We start from the raw sequence: 22,548 nt of genomic DNA, 5'->3' as shown, positions 1-22,548 counted from the left end.
ATTGACAACAACTTGCATAGTAGACCTTTACCACATAGGAATTAGTATGGTTTCCGTATCAGTATGGTTTCATTTTTGATAGTAGTACAATAGCACAGCTCTTCATACACATATGGAATACTGTTCTGAAAATAAAAATACAACAATATAAAAAAATGGATTCATATCCATTGGATTTCGATAAGTATTTGTTATACTGAGTTTAAGTGCAAAATGTGTCAGTTTTAAGAAGTGACATTGAATCCTTCAGGGCTTTGTGTTTAAGAAAGATGTTACAAGTAATGTAAAATCGAAATAAACATGAATCATAAACACAAGTGAATGTTTTAGGTTGTAATATTTAAATACAGCATGCCAGAAGATACCCTTAATATTCAAATATTATAAATTAAACATATTATGAAATTTGGCTACAAAAATGCATGAGCTTTCATTCTGCAGCCCAACTTATATACTGTGTTTGCTTTTTTGTGGTCATATTACAGTATGTACTTGAAAGTTCATTAATCTCTTGATTGACTCATAGCCAGTCGATCAGCAAAATTCATTAATTAATTCATTAATCTCCAGGAAATTTAGAAAAAGGATTGTTTCTTTAGCCAGAGAACATATGTTACGAATGTTTGAAAATTGTGTGCTGATTTTTGGTGATTTAGTATGGGGTACATTCAAAAGTATTTTTTGTCTTTTTTACAGTTATCAATGACTCATCAGCGTCGACATTAACAAAACCAATATTAATCTCTACAAAAAATGATAAGATCTGTTTTCTTACAGTGATGTCATGATATAAAATCAAAAATACTCTTATTATATTTTATTTATTATGCAAAAATATGTTTTGAAATGGAGGCACGGTGGCTTAGTGGTTAGCACGTTCACCTCACACCTCCAGGGTTGGGGGTTCGATTCCCGCCTCCGCCTTGTGTGTGTGGAGTTTGCATGTTCTCCCTGTGCCTCGGGGGTTTCCTCCGGGTACTCCGGTTTCCTCCCCGGTCCAAAGACATGCATGGTAGGTTGATTGGCATCTCTGGAAAATTGTCCGTAGTGTGTGATTGCGTGAGTGAATGAGAGTGTGTGTGTGTGCCCTGCGATGGGTTGGCACTCCGTCCAGGGTGTATCCTGTCTTGATGCCCGATGACACCTGAGATAGGCACAGGCTCCCAGTGACCCGAGGTAGTTCGTTTAAGGGGTAGAAAATGAATGAATGAATGAATGAATGTTTTGAAATTTAGTGACGAGAATACAACCAATATAACCATCTCCCTCTTCTGCACATGTCCAAACCAGCTCAATGACCTAGTCCCCAAACCAGCCAACCTGAGCTCTGATGTGTTCGTTCTTAATCCTGTCCATCCTCATCACTCCTAAAGAGAACCTCAACATCCTCGACTCTGTTACCTCCATCTCTGCTTCATGTCTTTTCCTCACTGCTACAGTCTCTAACCCATATAGCAGAGCTGCATTCACTACTCTCTTGTACATGTTTCTTTTAACTCTGCTAACAGTCTTCTGTCACACAACACTCCTGACACGTTTCTCCACTTAGTCCAACCCGCCTGCACTCGCCCCCACCCATTCGCGGATGTTGTTTTACATCTGCTATTCCAAATTTAGCTTTTACCTTCACCCATGTATTTCCATATTCAATTTTCCATGTTGTATTTTTAGGTGCCATGCAAATTCATGCAACTAATCAAGAGTTAAAGCTTAACAAAAATTGATCAGAATCAATTCAGCCATATTATTACATATGTTTTAGATTTAAAGTTTCCACTCTTATAAAGAGTCTGCCACTACATTTTGTGAAGAAAACAACAGAGCTCTAACCCCTGATTAGAATGAGCACATTAATAAAAAGCAGAACTGCTATCTGATATCACTGGTATCAGAGCTGCTGCTATAAGAAATAATTACATATTAATATATTACATTATATAAACAGTTTCTGAGAAGTCAAATTCAAGAATTTCATAGCACTGAGGTATAAAATGTAGGAAAATAATTAGCCCTAAGATTGCTGCTGTTTTCTTGGCCAAAATAATGTCTATGTTGATAGTTTGTGTATTTCTATATTTAACATTTTTTGAGACCCTGAACATGCCTATCATGATGAAAAACTTTGAAACAACTCCATAATATTGCAGTTTTTCTGTATTCATCATATGGGTCTGAGGCTGTTTCTATTTATGCGCTGTCGTGACATTGATAAGAAGAAGTCAGGTCAAACTCGAATATTATCTGTAGCTCTGAGCACTATGCCATCTTTTTGATCGCCTTTTTTGTTTTGTTCTTCCATCTCTCACTGCTTCGCTGTCCCACTGTGAAATGACAGGGTGACATTTGATAAACTCTGTCCATCAAGCTGTGCTGCATTTGCGCACACACACACACACACACACACACACACACACACACACACACACACACACACACACACACACACACACACACCTTCCTGCATCTCAGACTAACAGCCTTCCCACATAAAGACTCTGTATGATATTGGAGTCATGACCTTTTCCTGCTGAAAGGAAGCTCACACAAGTAGGGCTCAGTCTAGAGCTGTGTTCACTGGCCTGCTCACCGAGTAGTAAAATGCCACATTACATTTAGTTATATAAAGTTGTTGTTGAATTCTCTGAACTAATTGGTCAGAAGGTGATTCATTTTGTAAAACATCAGCTTTGACAACTTATCATTTGAATCACAGGTTCATTAATTCTATTCATTGGTCTTTAGGATACATTATCATTGCTATAGTACCTTATAATTCACAGGGACTTGAATGTTGAATCATCTGTAGTTAAAGCCAAAAGTTTATGTACACCTAGGCTAAAGTAATTCAATCTCAGTTTCTCATAACTCGTCTTATATTACTATTCATTGTCAATAAGATCATATAGCTTCTTCTACTTACTGTTCATGTCAGAGGTCATTTTTTTACTTACAGACAGATTTATTTTAGCTTAAAGTCACTTATTTCATGTTCACTGTCTTTTTAAATAGTTTGGATATCGGATTATAGAAACTGATGGAATGGGGTTTTGAAGCAAGTGCAACCCTTGATGCCATGGGCAAATTCAAGCAACTCAGCCAAAAACAAAATTTGCCCTTCACCAATCAGTTGCCTTCTTAGGAGCAATTTCCAAATAACTGAAAGAACAAGAATCCATATAAACAATTGTATGCAAGTATATAGCAACAAAGGACCTAGTAAAGTATTTCAGATTTCAGGTACCAACAGATGTACTCTAAAGCCACAAAAAGGAGAGTCCTTCAGGCCGATGTGCACAGATGAAGACTTACTCCAAGAAAGAAAATGCATGATAAGCAAGGAAGTTCTATCAGATGCAATGGGCAGAAAGTATTGTAAGAAGCCTCCGGAAGGCAACCACAAGATTTTGATTCTAGTTTACATGGAAACCATTAATTGCTGCTGAGAATGGCTCCACTTGGGTAGCCTAAAGATACACGAGATTACTGTGGATGGTACCACTTAGAAACCAAAGTTAGTTTAAGACTACAATTGCTATGGGAGCTTTAGGACTGCAAAACACGGATCTCAAGTATCCATGAGTAAACAGTTGATGACTTCAACAAAATAGACTTAAGTTGAAGCTAAAATAAATTTCCTGGTTAGATAATTGCACTTTGATGCATACAGTGCACCGTAATAGACGGGAAATGATTTATAATCACACTATCAAAGGCTATTTGAGTCTGGTTCCTCTACAGGTTTCTTCCTAATATCATCTCAGGGAGTTTTCCTTGCCGCCTCTGGCTTGTTCATTATGGATAAATTAATACATTTATACTTTTAAAATGTATATCCTGAATTTCTATAAAGCTGCGTTGTGACAATTTTATTGTCACAATGTAATGTTATTTTGTTATTGTGCCATTGTTATAAGTGCAACACAAATAACATCGAATTGAACTGGATTGAGTTCAAGCCATTAACAAGGAAAACACAAAAACTTTGACCCACAGTTAATAATTATATAATAAACAAATGCTAAAATAAATCTGAAACGATAATTTATGGAAATAAAGTAGGTACCACAATTGGACAGATAGATAGATAGATAGATAGATAGATAGATAGATAGATAGATAGATAGATAGATAGATAGATAGATAGATAGATAGATAGATAGATAGATAGATAGATAGATATTGATCTAAACGATTCCCTATTAAAATGTATTACAAATGTATTGCATATATATCTGTCTATAATTAAATTCCATAACATAACATTAAATGGTTCAAAACTCATGATGTGTCTTTCATTTATAAAGTTAAGATGGTCATTACTGGCAAAATATTGTGGAATAAGAGGAAAAAAACACTTTGTGACTTGCTGTTATTGGAAAATCATCCACTTCCAATAACCATGGATATTTTCCTGTAATATCAAACCCTGTTGGATTTTATTTCACACTTAATATATTCAGTACATTTGTAATACATTTTAATAAGGAATCATTTATACACTCTTAACTTGATACATATTTAACTTGCAAGCTGCAATATAGTTAAAATATTCATGGTTTTATTCTGTATTTTTGTCATAATCTTTCACTTTCAGAAATTCAGAAAAAAAGTGGCATATTACAGGACAGGAAACTGATTGTCATCAAGCAATTACATCATCATCAATCATCACCAATCAGGTCACACCTCAGGAGGCAAGTAAAAAACAGATGAAGAGTGCACAATTCTTGTATATATGTGACTTGACAATTTTTTCACTGGTACACTGATTTCTGATGTCACCATCATACAGTCTGTCAAGTTGAAAGAGCGGCAAAATAATTTGTCATTATATAGTTAGAATAAAAACTGTGACGTTACTCTTTTTTTTTTTTTTTCATTTTATCTGCTTGTTTAAAAAAAGCAGAATTAGTAAGAAATATTTGAAGCTGTCCTCTGTGACCCAAAAGTTTTTCCATTTCATAGGAGAGGGTAAAAACACTGAGGGAAAAAAGCAAACAATGCCCAATTCTTCAATGAATAACGAATACAGTGTGTAATGGCTACAAGGCTATAATTATGGCACATTAAGATTTTGGCACATTAAGAGCCAAGGATTTAAAATAAAATGTTATATTTTTGGACACATCATACACATGAAATATACTGTATATGAGCAAGAAATAAACTGTCTGTATTTCACCACAGTGATTTTTAAAGCGCCATGAATATCCTACTAATTCTCTAGAAGATCAGAAGGAAATTTTTGGTAGTGCTTTGAAAATGCTGGTGATGATGAAGACATGGATTCAGATTTCAGATTTTTTATTTTTTTTTTTGTAATCTAATTGTTAAATCTAAAATAATAATAATAATAATAATAATAATAATAATAATAACATGCCACTTTCATTTGTTGACATCAATGATGGATGTGCAAGATAAGACCACTGCTTTGTTTAAAGTTCAGCTTAGTTGTTAGTCCATCAGTAGAAAGTGCTGTAAATTATTTCTTGAGTTCAGATTCTTGGGTCAGAAGGCACAGGTGTGAGTTCACAGAGTTCGGTGCACATGAATGAAGAAACAACAAAGACATCACTGACATTTGAGGCTACAGTCTTCAGGTTCTGGTTTTTAAACACATTCTTGCTCAGAACTCCTTTTATATTATGGTTGACAGGTGGAAAGCTACAGCAAAGAAAAAAAATGAGCATAAGTTTAAGAATCCCTTTGTGTCATCACATAAAAAGGGAAAAAGGGAAAGAGAGAGAGAGAGAGAGAGAGAGAGAGAGAGAGAGAGAGAGAGAGAGAGAGAGAGCCCAAGAAGGTCAGAGGAGTAAGTAAAAGAATAGATAACTTCCCTTCTTCAAAATCTCTTCATAACTTCTTCACTTTTTTTGTATTTGTAAGCTTTCCATACTGTTGTAAGATTCTCCATGACAAAATTTGTTGTTTCAAATTTTGAGGCAAAAAAATATTATAAAAGCAAGAGACACTTTAAAAAAATTCAAAATAAGCAATAACATTAACAGCCTATTTATTGGCAATCACTGATATAAGAATCGAACAGTCTATATTAGAGATACCAGCACAGTAAACATGTAAACAAAGGCTTGGTATAATCAGAACACAGTAAGTTGAGTGTACTGTATACTTCACAGGTGGGTGAGTGTGTGTGAGAGCCTGAAATCGGTAACTGTTAGAAGTGGTGGACTCCAGAAGTGGTGGACTCCTGAAGTGGGGGACTCCTGAAGTAATGGACTCCTGAAGTGGTGGACTCAAGAAGTGGTGGACTCCAGAAGTGGTGGACTCCAGAAGTGGTGGACTCCAGAAGTGGTGGACTCCTGAAGTAATGGACTCCTGAAGTGGTGGACTCAAGAAGTGGTGGATTCCAGAAGTGGTGGACTCCAGAAGTGGTGGACTCCAGAAGGCCTCAGTCCATTTTGAAATTTGGAGTTCATGGCTTTGATTTGGCCTAACAAATTTATTGCTGGATGAATATTCCGAATTGTTACTATAACAGTAATTACTGTAGATTCGTATGATTTAATAATATGGATTCCACACTCTTTATTTAGAAGTGAATAAGGCATGCTATTGCCTAAATATCTTTGTGCTTCAAATAATATAGAGCATTTAGACAGAAAAGATTATTAATTTTGATATCAAAGGTTGCTAATTTTCAGATAGCTATATTGTCTGTAATATCACAGTTGTTTAAAAAAAACACTTTAATAAAAAGAAGGCAGAGTGATAAGGGAAAAAACTGAGATAAAGAAACATTTTCATCATTATCATCATCACCATCATCAATTGTATTTTTATACAAAGAAGCAGATCACTGTGGGGAAGAAAGCTAATATAAAAAGATGTTTATTATAAGGAAGACAATTAATATAAAAAGATATTCATAAGAAAATAATATTAGATGAACTAAATATAATAAGAAACGTAGCAAAAGATGGAAAGAAGTTCATAAAAATAATAAAAAGATATGACTCAAAGATATTTAAATACAAGGCAACGCAAATATCACACAAGCACAGATTATTAAAAACTATAGCGCACAACTTTTATATTGTTTTTTAAAAATGTCTATTCTGCGGAACTGAGAAACTTTAGCATGAAGAAAACGTTACATTTTAAAGAGTTGAAACTAAGGACACTGAATTTTTGCGTTGTTATTTATGTTAAGGAACATAAATGGCCAAAGCAATAATAGTGACATGACATACGGCTAAGTGACCCATACTCAGAATTCGTTCTCTGCATTTAACCCATCCAAAGTGCACACACACAGCAGTGAACACACACACACCCGGAGCAGTGGGCAGCCATTTATGCTGTGGCGCCCGGAGAGCAGTTGAGGGGGATTCAGTGCCTTGCTCAAGGGCACCTCAGTCGTGGCCAGCCCGAGACTCAAACCCACAACCTTCGGGTTACGAGTCAGACTCTCTAACCATTAGGCCACGACTTCATAACACTAACAAGAATAATAGTTAATACTGATGTGTAATAGAATAAAATACAATTAGTGCAATAACTAAAGGGAAATTCCATACTCTCCATTCCATATTCTCAGGAAATCTGTAGGATGTTTCTAGTCAAAATTTGTTCAAACATATTTACATTTATGGTATTTGGCGAATATCCAGAGTTACAGAAGTGCTAATTTAATTTAAAGTCTCTATCAATGAAGCATCAATACCATCACGTTTCACCGCAGGCTACAAACATGGCCGCCCTGGACTCCCAGCTACCAACTGCAGTCCATCGTTACTTGTCACTATCCATCTGATTATGTTTACATGTGTTTAATCAATATGTTCTGTGAGCATTGTTTAAAAGCACCTTTGTTGCTGTTTTTTATTTGCAAAGTATATGTTCAGATCACTCATTCTCAACAACAGGGAACCAACCCAGCCACTGAGGAGCTAATGCTCAGCACCAGTCCCAAGTGTTGCATGAGGAAGGTGAAACCTGTGCCTAAAACCTGTAAAAAACTGTGCTTGTATTAAGTCCATGGTGTGGATGGTCCACTATGGCAACCATGAACAAGGACAACAACAACAATGTTTAGTTCACTTGTGCCCATGATATTTACCTGGTTTTTGACTGATTGTATATTTTCTGCACTTGACCACGTCTAGCCTGTTTGGAACCAGCTAGTACCTTCATTGTCTTGAGCCTGTTTTGACCCTATTTCTATTATATTGAACTATATTTCCAACCTGCATTTGTATCCATTTTCTAAGTGTCTGTGTATTTGACTGGTTCACTAGGTCATGGACTAGGAATACCAGTACTCTGTTGGGAGCTAATACAGTATACTGTAGCAAGTGATGCATGTGCTTTAGGAAGGGGTTGGTCTTTAAAGACTAATTCTTTAGTATTGGAGGCTTAAACTTTGGATGCGTTTGATGGTATGTACAATATTATGCCATTCCTCTTTGAAAATATAGGGCTAGTCATCCTGTCCAGTTCTTTTCCAACTGTCTCGACTGTCAAATCGTATGCCACCTACTATAAATTCTGTTTGACTATTTTATTAAAAGATAGTGATGTAAAAATATTCTGACATAAAGTATCTCACTGGTTCTCACTGATGTCACACCCCAAATCCCTCTGCCATGCATTTTAATGTGTGGCCAAAGAGGAACTATGATGCTCTGACAGAGCACAATAAATCACAGAGCTCTTTCTTTATATACTGTTGATATACCGAGGTGATTAGTTGAATAGAAAATAGAACATTTTCAGATTAGATGTGTGAACTGTAGACATCTAAAAAAGTAATTGTAAAGTAATTATTAAGCTAGTTTTGCATCTGACAACTTTTGTTTTCTTTAAGAATATAGCAAAGGCATCTTCACACTTGGCTTGCTTGGAAGAGGGGTTCATAATGTTAGGTTTGCTTTTACATGGTCATTTCTGTGCACACGGGGTTGCAAAATTTTACACTAGGCTCACTGGCTTGCTTATTTTAATTATGTTTCTTTAGTACCTCAACATCCAAGCACTGAAAAAAAAGCAATGGTGCATGGCATGTCATTGTGCAGGAACACCTGAAAACAAGGAACAGTTTTTATATAAGAAGATTTCTCAGTATGCAGGCCAGCGTTGGGATAAGATGTGTGTATGCTCTCATTTCAAACACTCGAACCAGGAAGGTAAGCAAATTACAGCACTCCAGTCATATGAAAGTCTGGTTTCATGTATCACTAAGACATTTCATCTTCTCTGCTGACAATACAAACCGTTTCCCTTTCACCATCACAAAACGTAAAACGCAGGAACAAGTTGACCTACTGAGAGGAGAGCGGACCACACAGTGATTTGATTAAAGTGAACCTCAGTCCACCATTTCCAAGAGAACAGTGGATTAGTTCTCTGGATGGTGCCAGGTTTGAAAAAATCTTCATTCGCACTTCACCAGATGTGCAGAATTTTCAGAGCAAATGGCTCCATGTCTGAAAAACAGAGCTCCGAAAAGGCTTAAAGAGAATTGATTTGAATCTCAACAATGTCACAGCTGTCCGTGGCTTGGCCCCAAGGGAGAAAAATTGGCCATACTGTCTGGGTGTAGGAGAAATGACATAATCTCTATCTCTTGTCAATTAAAGTGATGCTAATCCCAGCCAAGTAATTAACTATCTTACATAATACATAATATTATGAACTACTTAAGGCTATCAACTATAAATATGACTTAATTTTATATTAGGAAAATTTATGATGATGGCTTAAAACTTCTCTTAAAAATCCATTCGGGTTAGCCCAAGATCACATGAGAATGCACAAATTATGTCTCATTGATTGACATATGGATTGGCAGGTATAGTTATTGGTTAGTGTTCTGTCGTTTAATAGGTACAACATAAACCTTTCATAAATGGACCACTCGACAGCCGGCCATGACTTCTTACCAGAACTTTTATTCTTCTTTTCCCACAGTACCGTAACACCCCCAATATAGGTTCCTAAGCATACTATATGCCTCATAACATTACCGTAAGTAACATAATACTACATCCCCCTTTCACAAATAAGATTCTTACTTTCTTTTCTTTATTTAACACATGGGGGAGCAAATAAACCAGCAATGTCTATACTTGACTTTCTTATTAGACATTGAAAATGTAAATATATGACCAACAATTTTCAACAATCTTCATCACTGTTTTTTTTTTTCATTCATTTTCACAAGAGAAGAGTTTCACTACCTAGAAGGATGGGGTGGACTACCCAAAACCTTCAACCGAGTGTGGGGATTATTCTGCCCCATTGACCACTCGGTGCTTCTCCCTAATTACAAACAAGGTCCTTTAGATACCCGGGAGGAGTTCTAATCTGGGAAGGGTATCGACTGGTACATGAAACTTCTGCCGTGCTGGATGAATCTTCAAAGAGCAGAGATGCCTGTATCTCTGCCGAGTCAGGTACGTCAGAAGTCACTGGAGCTATTGGAGTTGGTGAGAGATGAAACCTGTTTCTCCTTAAGGTACCTCTGGGTGTCGCTATAAGGTAAGACCTGGGAGAGCCAGCAGTAGACATAACAGTGCCCTTTTCAGAAGTGTCTTTGACTCACACATGTTCACCGGGACGCAAGAATGTCATGTCACGTGCTTTGTGTCTTTGGTTGAAACATTGTTTCTGTTTCAGTCTGTACATCAGTTCTTTCTGTTTTAGCTTTTCCAAATCTGCAGTCTCTGGAATGAGCTGGGATGGGATCACAGGAACTCGCGTTTGGAGCTTTGTTCCCATTAGGAGCTCAGCAGGACTGTAACCGTTGGCGAGAGGGGCCGCTCGGTAAGCCATAAGTGCGAGGTAGGGGTTCGCAAACTTCTTAAGGAGGTTCTTGATGGTCCTTACAGCTCGCTCCGCCTCCCCGTTACTCTGCAGAAAGCGAGGACTTGAAGTCACATGGTCAAAACCACAGCCCCGTGTGAAGGCCTGGAAACCCTCAGAAGCAAACTGTGGCCCGTTGTCCGAGTGCACCACCTCAGGAATTCCATGACGTGCGAAGATGGATTTGAAGTGTTCAATTACAGCTTCCGTTGTCGTTGAGGACAGTTTGGAAACTTCAAAAAAACCTAGAAAAGTAGTCCACAATGACCAAGTAGTGCTTGTTGTCTTTCTGGAACAAATCTGCTCCCACCATAGACCAAGGCCTGGTTGGGAATTCAGTAAGCATCAATGTCTCTTTAAAGTTAATTTTTTCCCGAGCACACGTGTCACAGTTCTCAATCATTTTTGTAAGGTCTTTGCTGAGACCCGGCCACCAAACTGACTGCTTAGCTCTTTCTCTGCACTTGGTGATGCCCAGATGCCCCTCATGCAACTTTCCCAGGATATCAGCTCGGAGCGATTTCGGAATGACAATCCTGAGTCCATTCAATAGGAGCACATCATGCACACAAAGGGACCCTGAGAAAGCCATGTAAGGCTGGATAGTTTGGTCAACCGAGAACTTACTTGGCCAACCTTCCTCACAGTACTTCTTTAGCTGCTGGAGTATAAAATCTTTGTCTTGGTGCTCCCAGATCTCTTTGAGCCTCATTTCAGAACCTGGAAGGCTTGCCATTACAGAGTCAGCATACAGGTCAATATCCTTTTCAGAAAGCCCTTCTGCTGTACTATTTATGACGCAATGTTTTTGCCAGCCACATGTGATATGGTGTATGAGAACCTCAGAAGACGCATGCGAAGACGCTGAATGCGTGGAGGGAGTTCATCCAACGTCTTGGAGCCAAGCAGAGGAACAAGAGGTTTATGATTGTTTCAATGTGGAAACTCTTCCCAATGAGAAACTCTGCAAACCGCTCACATGCCCATGTGGAGGCCAATGCCTCCTTCTCTATTTGTGCATAACGTTGCTCTGTGTTACTGAGAGCCTTGGAAGCATATGCCACAGGTTTACATACATTGTCTGCTTGCTTCTGGAGGAGAACAGCACCTAGTCCATATGAAGAAGCATCTGCAGAAACAACTGTATCCTTATTCGGATCATACAGCGCCAAACCTGGTGGTGTTGTCAGTTCCTCTTTGATTTTCTCGAAGGCTTCTTGCTGATGCGACCACCAAACCCACATGTTGGACTTTTTCAGTAAGTCTCTGAGTGGCTGCATTTTCGCTGCCAAATGTGGTAAGAATTTACAGAGGTGGTTTACCATTCCCAAGAACCGCCTTACTTCACTGACATTACATGGCTGTCTCATTGCTTTTACTGCTTCCAGCTTATCTGGATCTGCGCTTACCCTAGATGCCTCAACGATCTGTCCAAGGAACTTGATTTTTGTCTTTGAAAACTCACATTTCTCATTGAATGTGACTCCAGCTTCCTGAAACAACACCTTCCAGTCCCTCAAGAATCCTGGACATGCGCTTTTGGAAATGCTCAGGTGCAGAAGAGATTCCAAAGCATAGACGGTTATAGCAGTACCGGCCAAATGGAGTTATAAATGTGGTGAGCAAAGAGGATTCCTTCGAAAGTGGAATCTGCCAAAACCCTGCATTGGCATCAAGTTTGGCAAACACTTTGGCTCCTGCAAGTTGTCCTAATGTGCTTTCTACTGAAGGGAGAGGGTGTTTTTCTCTCATAACTGATTTGTTCAATTCCGTGAGATCTGTGCAAATTCTCACTTTACCTGTACTCTTTGGCACCACAACCATGGGAGCACACCATTCAGTTGGCTCCTCCACCTTTGAAATTACTCCCTGCTGTTCCATATGTCTCAATTCTTCCTTCACCTTTGGTAAGAGAGGGAGGGAAATGCGTCTTGGAGTCGATATGGAGAAAGGTATTGCACCTGGTTTCAGCACAATGCTGTACCGTCCATTTTGCCTAAGCCACTGAAGAGTTGTGGAAATTCCTTTTCTACCCTTTCTTTAGAAGTTAAGCTGACAACATCAAGCCTAGCTACTAGTTGAAGTGCAGTTACTGCTGGTCTGCCCAACAAAGGCATGTACAATCCATCCACCACATAGATTTCCTGAGTCATATGTTTGTTATGGTTGCCAAGGGTTGCTGAGAATTTCCCTTTCACCTTCAGTGATGTTCCACCTGGTCCCTGAAGGACTCTCCTGGGAGGTTTCAGTTTTTTGGAACTGGCCCTGGTTGTACAGTGTAACTGGGACTGCTGTTACATCAGCCCCCGTGTCAATTTTGAACATTGTCTTGAGATTGTAAATTTTTATCTCAGTCATCCACGGGCTTCCTGTTACATCAGATGTCAGTGAACCAAGAAATGCAATGTCCTCCATTGTATCTGAAGTTAGCGTTGCTATATTCACCTCATGTACCGTCTTTGACTTACATGCTCTAGCATAATGTCCCTTCTTATGACAGAGGTGACATATTGCATCTCTTGCAGGGCATCGCTGCAAATTATGCCCCTTTGTGTCACCGCATCTCATACATAGCATCTGCTTTTTAGGCTTTATTTGAGGTGTTTTCCTTGCCAGCTGTCTAAAAAGTGGCTTTACTGGTTTTGTTTTCACATTACTGTACTGTTTAGTTTGTACACACTGAACACACTGTTTAGTTTGTATCCAGCTGTTCGTTTGCCATGTCCCAATTGAAGTTTGACTTGAGCTGTTCCTGTTGTTTTTTTACTAGTTCACTCTGTCAAACTCGAATGACAGCCTTCTCAAGTGTCAATTCAGGGTCCAGCTGTAGCTGTTCTGACAGCCTTTTATCTGTCAGACCCACAACGAGTCTATCTCTTACCATCTCATCATGCAGATCGCTGTATCCACTGTGCTCGGCTAAACAGTGCACTGCCGTTATGAAGTGATCCACGGACTCGCCCACTCCTGCCGCTGATTAAACTTCGCCCTCTCAAAAATCACGTTCCTTCGAGCTACGAAGTGATCGTTTAATCTGTTCTTTACTACTTCATAGTCACTCGCCGCTTGAGGACTTAAATGCAGGGAGGTGAGTATATCCTCCTCGGCTTCCTCCCCCATCGTATAGATCAAGGCATTCACCTGATTTTCATCCGCCTGTGTCTCCAAGCCAGATGCAACACGAAATCTCTCGAAACGTTTTATCCATTTCGGCCAGTCATCCACTTTGAATGTGAATTTCTCCGGGGGAGAGACTCGGACCTGAGCCATGATAGCGCCGTGCTAACTCGTCTCGTCAATCCTTCACACTGACGGCACGAACTACACTGAAAGCTACACAGAATTCAAGATTGCTAACACACACGTGCATAACGCTCACCCGCTATACTTCTGACACCATGTTCTGTCGTTTAATAGGTACAACATAAACCTTTCATAAATGGACCAAGCGACAGCCGGCCATGACTTCTTACCAGAACTTTTATTCTTCTTTTCCCACAGTACCGTAACACCCCAATATAGGTTCCAAAGCATACTACAGTATATGCCTCATAACATTACCGTAAGTAACATAATACTACAGTTAGAACATGTGTCTTGCACCTCTTAATTTAGGGATTCAATCCCTGCCACCTTACATTGTACCACCTTGTACCTTGAGTCCTGTGTGATACACTCCAGGTTCCCTGTGACCCTGTGTAGGGGTAAGCTTCACAGAAAATGAATAGATAAATGGATGGATGACGTATGGCACCTATCTGGTCATTAGGATGATGTCTAAACAGTGTTTTTTTGTTTTGTTTTTTGTTGTTTCTGGTAATCCTTAATATACACTTTTTATAGTTACTATGTATAGTTAGACCAGTTATGATTAGGGTCCCAGTGACAATCTCCATATTCTGACAAATTTACACAATAGAAGAAAAATTTAGAGCCTCCAGGAGGCCCAGTGGCAGAATCCCGCGCTCTTGTTGAGACCTGTGTCAAATTTAATGTGTGGACCATGTGATCTGCTGTGGAAACCCCAAACAGGGAGCAGCTGAAGGAAGAATAAAAGGCATAGAAGGAAAAAATGTATTCTTTAAGGACTAACTTGATAACCTCTGTAAGGATTAGACAAACTGGAATATTTATTCAGGTGCTCACTGTTGTCAGGCATGTTCAGACAAAAAAAATAAACTCTATCAATTAATCACTGGAGGAATGTTCATGGAAAAATCTTGAGCTGAGCCAGGCTGCTTATTACATAGTGAGATTGTGGAGGTTAAATTAAATAAAGTAAATCATCACCAAGAGCCGGTGCACACTGACAGGTTTAAATTACACATTACATCCACACATTCTATATGGATGATAGAATTCAGAAAAAATGACATTGCACAGACATCTACGAATATCTCCTAACACCATCCAGTCAGGGTGCCTCCTTTTCAATATCTGGCTAACAAAATGTGTCAAAACACACGTGCATACTAAGCGAAAATAACGTCTCTCTTCCCACTTTCAGACATAAACTCAAAGATGCGCTTAATGTGGTTTCATGCACTCATGCAAATTAAGACACACAAGCTTAGATTAATGAGGATCCTGGATTTGAATTCTCCGGAGTTAACGATTAAACCACCACGAGCAGGAAACAAAACTCACACTTTGATAGAGGATTTCCATAATCTGTAGAGTAATTACGATTTCACCGGAGGAACATCTGTATTTCAAACAACTCAATCACTGCAGTGAAGGAGAAAGAGAAGATTACAGCAGTTACGTACTGACATAGGAGCCCATGAGGATGTAATGTCTGTGGTTTAATTACTTTTTCTCCTTGTTCCTGTCAGTCAGCAAGTAATAAGGAGAAAACAAGTGGCTGTATACTAAAGCTTAATAATGACCACACATTTAGGAGTACTGTCTTTCCTGCATCCTAAGATCGAGGCTTTTCACCTCTTAAAATGTCACTCCACCAAGTGTAAGTGATTTTCCATTAAAGCACCACGTGCCACAAGGCATTCACTTTTCTGAGTGCCTTCAATGGAAATAGATAATGCATACTGGACTTCCTTTAGCAGGAAGACTATTAGAAAAAAATTGCATCCTCTCCGCAATTTAATAATACTATCATATTAAAGTGCACTATCGGATTTTAATAATAATTTTTTTATTTAGTTGTCAAGTCAAAAAAACATCAACTTTTAACTTTTCTGCTTTTTAATAAATAATTCAAAAATTACTTTGGAAAAGCTGCTCTGTTTTGTTGACTAATAAAGTAAATTTAGCCCAACTAAGGATAACTCATTTAAAGGTAGGGTCTCCGATATTTGAGAAATGCTTCAGAAAACTGAGTCAGGACGACAAGCTAGACAAAAATCAAAACAAACGTGTAGCCAATGAGCAGAAAGGGGTGGGACTTGTCAATATGAGCGTAGAGAGTGTTCAGATCACGTGTGACATTAGAAGAAAGCGGTTTTAACATTGACATGGAGGATAAGAACAAAGAAAGAAAGCGAAGAAAGGCTTACGATAAGGCAAGAAGCAGGACACGTGTTAATATAGGATCAGCTTTCCAGCGCTGGAGAGAACTGAAAGAGCGGGAAGTTGGCGGCATATTCACAGATTGGAGTTTCCCGAGTCAAAAACTCCTGAGCTGAACGCTGTTACTACACAAATAACACATCTTTTCTATCGTAGTAATGTGGAGAGGCAACTACTGTACAACCGCGTTTTGCTAGTAACAGCGTTTAGCTCAGCAGTTATTGACTCGGAAAACTCGAATCTGTGAATATGCGCACATGCGCACTGAACACTCTCTCCGCCCATATTGACAAGACCCGCCCCTTTCTGCTCATTGGCTACACGTTTGTTCTGATTTTTCGTTTTGTTTGGTGGTCTAACGCAGTTTTCAGAAGGATTTCTCAAATATCGGAGACCCTACCTTTAACCAAATCTGAATAACTGAATAACTCATTAGTCATGCGTTGTAGGCGTATCTTGAATTGTCCGTAATGTGTGAATAGGTGTGTGAGTGTGTGTGATTGTGCCTTGAATGATGCTCACAACCTTGTGTAGGATAAGTGGTACCCAAAATGGGAATTTAAGTGTGAGGAACGTCTTGTTTTGGTCTTTGTAGGTCTAATTAGCTGGTTTTAAAAAGATATATTAAAACTCTGCTAAAGGTCTACGTGTTTCTTTTAAAGAATGAATAATAAAATCATTTTAGTCAATTTACTGAGAGTTTATTCAATGTAAATGTACTGGCTGGTCAGTGCTGGCAGTTTCACGACTGTAATTTAAATGATATGTTTAGATTAATTTACTTGTTGTAATGTGTTAATATTTTAGTTTTAGTATTACCTCATTCACAGGGCAAGGGATAGGGTTATGCTCCACATAAACTAAAGCTAATTATCACTGGATTTTTAAATAAGGTATAATTATTGCTATGGTGAAGCATTCAGTTAGTAGACATTAATTTATGTCTTGGACCTCAGACTCTCCACTATAATACATTTTTCACATTCTCATTAGCATAACTAGCCCTTACCACCCCCCACCAGTAACACCACCACCACCACTACAACCAAAAAAAAGCTTCAGTGACCAAGAGACTGCAGTTTCTATATCCAATATAATTTTATGACCAATCAGCTTCTTAGGATTGTGTACAAGAACATCCTGTTTAAATTTAAACCACAAGATCAAATCTGGAGTCTGAGATGGATATAAACAATAGAATGTTTTAGTTTCTTTAGCCAGTTGTGTTGATTTAGATGGATAGATTACCATTCATTTTGTTGAAAGCTGCATACGTTGCAAGCTTAATGTCTGACCACTTATCAGAATTACAAGAAAAACAATTTCTTTATAGACAAATACAATAATTTATTTCTACAAAAGGTAAAAAATTAAATAAACAGTATGATTCTGAAATATTTTACCATATTATTGCTGTTGCAACCAAATGTTCAAAATTTGTACATTAAAATGTAGATTTTGTAAATATGTATTTTTTTTTTTGGCTTGAACAATACTATTTCCACATGTTTGATTGAAAGGTTTGAATAAATAAAATGAATGAATTTAGAAATTTTAAGGTTAATGTCAATTATTCATTGGCAACTCATTCTTGGCATTCTTGGCATGTGGGTGTGTGTGTGTGTGTGTGTGTGTGAGAGAGAGAGAGAGAGAGAGAGAGAGAGAGAGAGAGAGAGAGAGACAGAGAGAGAGAGAGAAAGAATGAGACAGAGAGTCTCTACAGTATATCAGTGCTAATTAGAGTGTACATGGAGGAGAGCATGTCAATATATTGTGAAAGTGTGTATCTGTCTGTCTGTGTGTGTGTGTGTGTGTGTGTATGTGTGTGTGTGTGCTCTTGTTAATGAGCAACAGAATTAGTGCACTGATCTTGTGCTCAGTTGTTCCAATGCCAGGCGTGCCATTAAGATGACAACGTGCTTCAAACCGGGTTTGTCTCAAACCTCGACACATTAAAATAACAGTGGCTGGCAAGCACACACACACACACACACACACACACACACACACACACACACACACACACAGATCTAAAGCCATAGACATCTTTATCCTACTGCATCGTTCTTTCAGTGAGAAATGTTCATTCAAGTGCAAGAAAGAAATAAGACATGATACACAGCTTACTAGCTCCTGCAAATAAATTTACTGTTCTCTCATCCTCTGTGTGTGAGTCCACATCAATATGTATTGTTTGAATTTCACAATAATAGTGTCAGGATATGAAATCTAAGACTTTATTTAATCACAAACTAATAAAACCCCAATATCAGACCCTAATCGAGTTTAAAACCTAAAATGCGGTTTCTAAACAAATGAGCCATTGTGACTTCCACATCAAAATACACATTTATGAAAAAGAGACATTCAAATTTGCTTAATAAAAGTGAACAGGAAAGAATTTTAAAGAAAAAAAACATAAATTGTCCCTATAGACCCTCTGTTCAAGGACATTAATCCTTCATACCAAGGTGATGATAAAGAAAGGAAAAGATTAATGTTAAAAATATTGTGCTAGTGACTGGAAGATCTGCCAAACAGGCATTAAGTCCACTAAAAATATGTTCTGCCAAAAAATTAAATGTACTTTTATACTTACTTTTACTCTAAATGTAATCAATCAGTTGAGACAAGCTTCTTTCTTACAGTAAGTGCTGGACTGAAGCTACCCGATAAGAAATGAAGTGAGGCTTAAGGGTACCAGCATCTTATAAACAACATGGCTAAATCATCACATACAGTGCTGATACACGTCAATCACATTTGGCTGGAAAAGGAACAACATTCATTCCTAAATTCCAAAATGAAATGTACAAATGTGTGGCGATTTGTGTGAATCCTTCACATGGTCACACCTATACGCGATTCTTCATCAAACTATTACTGGTTTATGGATCCCTGTCCATTACGTCTACATATGAGACGCCACTTAACTGTAGCCAGCAGGAAGAACAAAACAAGTTCAAAAATGTTAGATGTCTTGGTTTCTCCTAGAATTACCTTAACTGAAATTAAGCGGCCCAAGCAAGTTCCCCCATGACAATGCCGCTGTGCACAAAGTGAGTGGAAGAACTTAAGTGAACTTCACAAAGCTCACTCACTCACTCTCATTTTCTACCGCTTATCCGAACTACCTCGGGTCACGGGGAGCCTGTGCGGAGTCCCTGGACGGAGTGCCAACCCATCGCAGGGCACACACACTCTCATTCACTCACGCAATCACACACTAGGGACAATTTTCCAGAGATGCCAATCAACCTACCATGCATGTCTTTGGACCGGGGGAGGAAACCGGAGTACCCGGAGGAAACCCCCGAGCCACGGGGAGAACATGCAAACTCCACACACACAAGGCGGAGGCGGGAATCAAACCCCCAACTCTGGAGGTGTGAGGCGAACGTGCTAACCACTAAGCCACAGCGCCCCCCACTTCACAAAGCTCTGACCTGGAAATGGAAGACTGACTTGACCTCACTAATATTCTTCTGTCTGAATGGAAAAATCCCCACAGCCATGTTCCAAGATCTAGCAATTAAATTCAATTGATCTGTCTTTTATTTAATTAAATAACTATATATCTTTTACACCCATACCTAACGTTCTAAATATGCAAGCTTTCAGTGACTTTCAGCAAGGAAAAACTCCCTGAGATGATATGAGGAAGAAACCTTGTGAGAAACCAGGCTCAGAAGGGAACCTCATCCTCATTTAAGTGACACTGGGTAGTAAATAATGTAAATGTAAATAACGTCCTTTCTGCAACAGTTTGTAGTTGACCGAAATGAAGCAACCAAGAGCTCTTGAGGAACTAATAGGTCAGCATCATTTCTGAGTTCATTACAGACTTAACACTAATTCCTTCCTGCCGAAGTCTTCAAACGTTTATTGATGAAGATTCGAGCACAAAGCTGACCAACACAATGGCAGTTCAAAGATGGTACTGTATTTACAAGTGATGGTACTGTACTGTATTTCCAAGTGATCCCATACAGATCTATCCATGCAGAAATCCTTTCCCCAGAAGATTTGGAAAGAGATGTTCAGCAAACACATATACTGTAGATCACATAATCAGGTTTCCACAAGCATTCAAGTTCAAGTATCATGTGAGGATCACAACTCCTTCCTTAACACACCTGTCCCTGCCAGCACTCCATCTGAGAACTCATCCTGGGAGGCTGAACTAGTCATTTAAATAAATAAATCACACAAAAAGTTTTAGCTTTTAAGTGTGAAACCATGCACAATTTCCACAGAAGCTGATGCCCAATTCATATTTCATGCGATAAATGAATTATTAAGCATGCAAAAACCTCAAGCGGTCATTTCTTTTACTTCCATGGTACTATGGAAACATTCGTATAAAGATGTGTGTGTGTTTGTTTGTGTGTGTGTGTGTTCTACACTACACAAGGCTCAATTCTATGATTATATCAGACCTTGTCAGAAACACAATATCATTCAAAAAATGTCATTCTGAAGGACAAAAGTCTGAAAATCACTGGCAGAATTCCAGAGCAAGCCTAGAAACAGGTTTAATAAATAGTAATCAGCACCACATTCTCTACACTCAACACTAGTAGTAATAGTAATGCACTACATTTACATTTCAAACATGCTCAATTACATGCTCAGTGATTTTGATGAAAAATAGCATTTTTTAGTCAATTAAACAATATTACCCAAGCAAGACAGTTGTACTGAATATTAGCGCAGATGTGATTCAGCTGTAGGTGCAAGATCACAGTGAAGTGTAATAACACTGTAATACAACAGCTCTATAAACAAGAAATGAACATCGAGTAACTGACATTTCAGACTCCAAATAATTACATGGCCAAATATTTTATTTATTTTAAATGTCCCTGTACCTTCATAAATAAATATCAGTGCTCTTGGAATGGCACTTGTCCAATGAAATTAGTGGAACGGAACAACCTTTCGAATAGTAAGTAGATCCAACCTTCCGTTCTGTAAACCTCTTATCCTAAAGAGTTTCGGGGAAACTGGAGCATATCCCGGGACGGGATAAAGCAGGGGACAACCAGGACAGGATGCCGGTTTACCAGGATACACTTGCATACACATTTTCACACCCATTCACACACTGCAGACATCTAAGCAATGCCATTTATAAGAGGTGTAAATCAAACCCCTAACCCTGGACATGTGAGGCAAACGTTATAAACACTATTAATTGTATTCTGTTGAAAGTAATCTTTGGCTGCTAAGCAACAGAAAATTATAGAATTGGGCATAGCAATTATTTTACTGTAATGATTGTATCGGTTTATAAATCCGATTTATTAATACAGTATTAAGTTGTTGTACGTGTAGAATTTTGTAACCAATCAAATTTTAGAGAAAGAACTTTTTAGGATTCTGTGTTTTTTCTGCAGGTTTTACCTTTTATGTGATCCACATTTAATAATATATGCTAGCATGAACAAGAGAAGCTCGGATAAGCAGAACAGTGCTCTACTTAGACAACACTAGAAAAATAAGTGGGATGCATTTTTGCAGTTGTTCACGTGAAACTAGAAAAGATTCGCATCAGCTTCTTCAAAATAGTCGCTCACAGAAGGCATAAGTCTGACAGATGATACCTCCGGATTCTCCTTCTGTGAAAATAAAAGGAGTAAATCAGCAGGAGTGAATCAGCAGGAGTGATTTAGTCCACGAATTTTGGTGGCCTGTGCACATCTGTGGCACCCTTTCCATCTCTTGTAATGTTTTTAGTCCTGACTCCCTGAAGGCTCTCTTTTGTTGGTCATTCTGCAATTTCTCCTGCATGCTCAGGGCTCTGAAAGAGACAGAGACACTGAAGCATCCATCTTCCCACACTGACTGCTACATCGCTATATGTAGACTTTCCCTTTCACGTAAAAAAAGAACTGACTGTATTTGGACAGTGACATGTTGAACCCTTCTCTTCAGTCTCCTACAGCAGAATCCTTAATAATATTATTGTTATTATTTTTACTATTTATTTTATTACAGTTCTTTATTAATTCATGCTATTATTGTTTTCATATTTTTTAATGCATTGTTAACATTGCGCTGCATAAAATCACATCAAAATGAGACAACAGTGAGCCTAAGAAAGGAGAAAAAAATCTATGATGCAAAGAGACAGAAAAGGAAGAGAGATAGACAAAGAAGAGAGACAAAGATAAGCAGAAGGAGACAAAG

Source organism: Tachysurus vachellii, chromosome 9 (assembly GCF_030014155.1).
Source record: "Tachysurus vachellii isolate PV-2020 chromosome 9, HZAU_Pvac_v1, whole genome shotgun sequence".
In the NCBI taxonomy this organism is placed as follows: domain Eukaryota; kingdom Metazoa; phylum Chordata; class Actinopteri; order Siluriformes; family Bagridae; genus Tachysurus; species Tachysurus vachellii.
Note: the sequence above shows the minus strand (reverse complement) of the source record.